Source organism: Calliphora vicina, chromosome 1 (genome assembly GCF_958450345.1).
Source record: "Calliphora vicina chromosome 1, idCalVici1.1, whole genome shotgun sequence".
Classification (NCBI taxonomy): Eukaryota; Metazoa; Arthropoda; class Insecta; order Diptera; family Calliphoridae; genus Calliphora; species Calliphora vicina.
This window is the reverse complement of record NC_088780.1, coordinates 111,565,059-111,571,103: the sequence shown is the minus strand read 5'-3', so window position 1 is coordinate 111,571,103 and position 6,045 is coordinate 111,565,059.

Genomic DNA, 6,045 nt, shown 5'->3' with positions numbered 1-6,045 from the left:
TAAATTATACACAGAAAAATTCATATCCAATTACTAAATTCAAAAAGTCTAATGAATATTCCACTGAAATGGGACCTATCAGAAAATCAAACACTACAATTTGTAATTAATTTATTTTTTTTTACTCAAATATTATCACTATAAATGAAACATAATATTTGAAATTCCACACAAATATCAAACAATAATAAAATATAATTAATAAAAAAATAAATAGAATAAGCACTGAGATCGAAAAAATCTTAACATACATATATGTTAATAAAAAAGAAACCACTAAACTTAAAGTTTTTATTTTTTTTTTCGGAAACTCTTTCATTAAGGTTTTTATTGAGTTTTCTGTCACTTTGTTCGAACAGTTAGTTCATCTCCGTTTAAAATCTAACACACTTTTGGACACCTGCTCTTCAATTCTATTTGAACAAGATCCCAATATCTCTCCACTTGCCTTATCAGTTTGGAGGATTCTTCTTGTACCACACAAGACCTTGCTTATGATAGTAACAGGATGCCAAATCGGGCCAAAAATATGTGGACACATTAAGAAGTCTTATGAATGGAAGCATTCTCTTTTGTAAACATTCCTGATGTAAATTTCGGTATTTATGGAGCCCATTAAAGGACTACAATTGTAACAAATGTTTGAACCAGGTTTTCTGTCAACGTACAAGTTCTCCCTATACTGTTTAATAACATTGGAATCAGTTTAACGGCAGACCTTTGATTGTTTGGCCAACTTTTTGTAGAATTATATAATTTTAGTACGCAATTTTTTCTCGTTACTCATTTTAATTTGATTAACAACAAATAAACATAATTGACATTAAACATGTTTTACAAAGGTAACTTGATCAAAAAAAAAAGAAAATCAAAAAATACTTGAGTTAAAAGTTTTAATGAAAAACGTGTGTTAAGAATTTTTCGATCTCAGTCCTTAGTTGATTTTTAATAAAACTCACAATTCCAAATAAATAAATAAATATTTTAATTAATACAAGTATAAAAATTACATACACAATACAGTTATCTGTATTGTACTGTCATATTCAAAATTTTCTATGAAAAAAACAGTTATACACAAACAAAAATATAGAAACTTCTGTCATACACTGTATTTTATATAGAAAATACTTTCATACAAAACTGTTATACACAAGGTTTTCTCTTCAAAATACTGTTATACACAATATTTACTCTATACTCTTATACAAAATATGATTGAAATCCAAGTTATTTTAAAAGAAGGAAGACTACAATTATACTGAAACTCTTACAATATTACCAAAAAAGTTCATACGAACTGCAAATATGAGTTACCCAGCCTGTTCCAAGTTACACATAGCTCCAAGTTACACAATGCAGACAAAAAAAAATTAACTAATGACGACTACATTGTTTTTGTTTTAAAGTAAACATACTAAATGTTTTAACCATCATCACAAAAGTTTGCTGAAATATTTGGTCAATTCACAAGGTCTCTTATCATGTCATATTATCATAATGTCCTAATATTTCACAATGGTTTGTATTGTTTTTCAAGAAAAAAATGTCCTAAAATAATTCTACTTTGTATGCTATGTTTATTGTGTTATCGTAGCCAACCAGCAGAGACCTGCGCCGAATGCCTAAGAGTCGGTTTAGCCGAGCTGCCGAGTCGTGATGTATTAGGACATTATGACAATATGACTGATAAGAGACCTTGTGAATTGACCAATTAAGTTTCATATACAAGTTGTTTATGTCCAATTGCTTCACCATATTAATTATTATAAAACAAATATAAATGTTCAAGACATTTTCTGAGGGCGACCTTATATGTGGACAAGGGACAACTGTTGCTCTATTTTCGACATACTATACCGTATAATTTCAGAGTACTTAGAACTAATTTGTGCAAAATGTTATCAGCATTGCCGCATAATCAACGTATTTATTGAGTATTGATCAAACTGTATTCCGAGGGGACATTTGTATGGTAGCTGGGTTAAATCATAGACCGATATTGCCCATTTTCAATACCAACTAAACCTTATTTACAGAGAGTATTTGTGTAAAATTTCAGCCAGCTAACCCATCGTGTTTTCAACAAACGGACGGACATAGCTAGTTAGTCTTAGAATCTTATTAAGTAAAGTAGTGGCCACTTAAAATCGGAACGGATTAAAGCGAGCATAACTTTTAAATGAAACAACGTATGTTAACATTCTATACATGAAATTAAAGGTAATTTATTAGGCTTTAAAAATAATATATAACTGTAAGTTTCTTCCCACTTCTATCGTTATTCCAGCATATTTATTCCACTTTGTTCTCATCAAAATCTGGTTATTTACTGTACCTGCACTCTTTTTACGTTTAACAATTGTCCAATATATTTCGATTGGACGAAGATCATATAAATGACAGTAATCGCTTTTCCAAACTCTCTTTTTATACCCTTCAGCTTCGTGAGAAGGGTATATATAAGTTTGTCATTCCGTTTGTAATTTCTACATTTTTCATTTCCGACCCTATAAAGTATATATATTCTGGATCCTTATAGATAGCGGAGTCGATTAAGCCATGTCCGTCTGTCTGTCTGTCTGTCTGTCTGTCTGTCTGTCTGTCTGTCTGTCTGTCTGTCTGTCTGTCTGTCTGTCTGTCTGTCTGTCTGTCTGTCTGTCTGTCTGTCTGTCTGTCTGTCTGTCTGTCTGTCTGTCTGTCTGTCTGTCTGTCTGTCTGTCTGTCTGTCTGTCTGTCTGTCTGTCTGTCTGTCTGTCTGTCTGTCTGTCTGTCTGTCTGTCTGTCTGTCTGTCTGTCTGTCTGTCTGTCTGTCTGTCTGTCTGTCTGTCTGTCTGTCTGTCTGTCTGTCTGTCTGTCTGTCTGTCTGTCTGTCTGTCTGTCTGTCTGTCTGTCTGTCTGTCTGTCTGTCCGTCTGTCTGTCTGTCTGTTGAAATCAGTTTTCTGAAGACCCCAGATATCTTCGGGATCCAAATCTTCAATAATTCTGTCAGACATGCTTTCGAGAATTTTGCTATTTAAAATCAGCAAAATCGGTCCACAAATGGCTGAGATATGAGGAAAAAACCAAGAAAAACAACCTCGATTTTTTACCTATTTTTTTACCTATATCTGGATTACTAAGACATTAATATAGACAATATGGATATCTAATAATAGATATTTCAAAGACATTTGCAACGACGTATATAAGACCATAGTAAGTTGGACCTACAATGGGTCAAAATCGGGAAAAAAATTTTAACCCGAATTTTTAAAAAAAAAAAAAAAAATTGAAAAAACAAAAAAAAAATTTTTAAAATTTTAAAAAAAAAAAATTTTTAAATTTAAAAAAAAAAAATTTTAAAATTTAAAAAAAAAAAAAATTTTAAAATTTAAAAAAAAAAAATTAAAATAACAATCGAAAAATTTTTTTTTCCAAAAAATTAAAAAAACTGGAAAAAAAATTAAATTTAGTTTACCTAAAAATATTTAAAATTTTGAAGTATAATTTGGTGAAGGGTATATAAGATTCGGCACAGCCGAATATAGCACTCTTACTTGTTATATATAATTCTGATGTAATTGTTAAACATGTCTGAAAAGCTTGACTTTTGAAACCACAGCTTGCCAAATTAATATTTGCGTTCAATTTTACGTATTCATATTTAAAGGCCAAACAACCTCGAGCTGCCGACACGTAACATTTTTGATCTGAAATCTGCCGAAAATCAGATTTTGGGTATCTTTTAACCCGAAAAACCGAATTTTCTAGATATTTGTGCACAATTTTATCTCTAGGTTCTTTTTCCATTGTGTCTACACTTTTTAAAACTAAACATAATGACTTGCAATTCAATTTAGAATAACGGTAGATTTGTTGTTAAAATTTTTTTCCATTTTGATAACAGGGGGCGTTGTTAAGATTACTACAGTGCGTACTGATTTTAAGTAGCCACTTCTTTACCCAGAATATATATATGGGGCATTTCACGTCAAGTGAACCAACTTTTGAAATCGATGTCTTCCGATCGTGATGAAATTTGCACCAATGTTAGTTCTATTGGATAGTAATTCGGACACCATTTTTCAACAAGATTGGTCAAGAACTCTCTGAGTTATAGGAGGTCAAAATTTGACATTTTGGCCAAACAGGTGTTTTTTTTTATCCATATAACTTATTACCTATTGTTCTTAGCAAAATGTGTCCCAAATAGTTTAGATAGCTATTTATGCAATCTTTCGAAAAAAAAAATTTAATAAAATATTTTTGATTTTTTTTTTTAAATCAAAAATATTTTTGACTTTTTTTTCAAAATGGGCCCTTTTTATTTTTTTTAAGAAAGCCTAGGTCTTTTCCTAAGCGACCTATATGGTCGCTTAGTGGGATGCGAGTGGGATATCTATCAAAAAAAATATTTTGTAACTCAAGATTTAAAATTTTTGAATTTTTTTGCAAAATCAAAAACTTTGTTGACTTTTTTTAAAAAAATGGACCCATTTTTTAATTTTTTTTTTTGCTCAGAAGACCCACCCTTTTGTCGCTTAGTGGGATGCGAGTGGGATATCTATAAAAAAAATGTTTTGTAACTCAAGACATACAATTTTTTACTTTTTTTTGAAAAATCAAAAACCTTTTTGACTTTTTTTTCCAAAATGGACTCTTTTTTTATTAATTTTTTTTTCTCAAAAGAATGCTTAGGTCTTTTCCTTTAAAACCTTTTTGGTCGCTTAGTGGGATGCGAGTGGGATATCTATCAAAATATTAGGCTGGGTCGATTTGTATGGACGATCAAAAAGTAAAAAATCGTATAGCAGATACGCATTCTACGGAAAATTCTAAGAAATTTTCCCCAAGAAACCATAGGTCTAAAATCAATACCTATCGTGCGCATTTCGTCTTTTATCCAATAAAAAAAACTATTAACAAAAAATATAGATATATACTGAAATATCATTGGATAGAAGACGAAATGCGCAAGATAGGATTTGATGTTAGACTTATGGTTTCTTGGGGAACATTTCTTAGAATTTTCCGTACAATGCGTTTCTTCTATACGATTTTTCGTGAAAAAAAATCGACCCACCCTTTACATACCTATATAGTATATATACTATATGTATATATGGTGGGTATGAAATGTGTTGTCTATTATATTATAAAACAAGTAAGAAAGTATGGTCGGTCAAGCCCGACCATATAATACCCTACCCATACCCAAGTAAATGAGTAAAAATATTTTTCTTTTAAAATATCAATAATTTATATTCGTGAGTGATTTCCGGAAGTGGGACTTATATGGGAGCTATGACCAATTATGGACCGATCACCATGAAATTAGGTCGTGTGATTTATGTCTATATTAAAGTTAACTATGTTGAATTTTGTGTGTATTCCAACATTTTTAAGCGATTTATGCACGTTAAAGTGATTTTCGGAAGCGGGTCTATATGGGAGCTATGACTAATTATGGACCGATCGTAACAAAATTTGGTGACATGGATTTTGTATGTATAAAACTTATTTGGAGCAAAACTTGTGTAGATACATAAATAAATTAAACATTTATGACCGATAAAGTCCAATTTCGAGAGGACATTTGTATGGGGGCTAGGTGAAATAATGGACGGATTTCAGCCAGTTTCAATAGGCTTGATCCTTGGGCCGAAAAAGTAATATGTACCAAATTTGATCGAAATATCTTCAAAATTACGACCTGTAGGCAAAACTATACAACTCGCTGAGAATTTACCTAACATAGAAATTCATAAAAGAGCATTTTGCCTACATAATAACATTTTTATGAATGTAAATAACAGTGCTAGGTAAATTCTCAGCGAGTTGTTAAGTTTTCCCTAATTTATTTGACACGTATCAATGGATAGAGAATTTTGTCTACTTTTCAAAAATGTATATAACTTTTGACAATTAAAAAATTCATGGAATACTTTTTTGTATTGACAAAAAATGCTTTTTATTGAATTTTGCATAGATACAAATTTTTCAAATTGAAATAAAATATTTATTTATGAATATTTTGTAATGAAATTTCACAGTTATGTAGA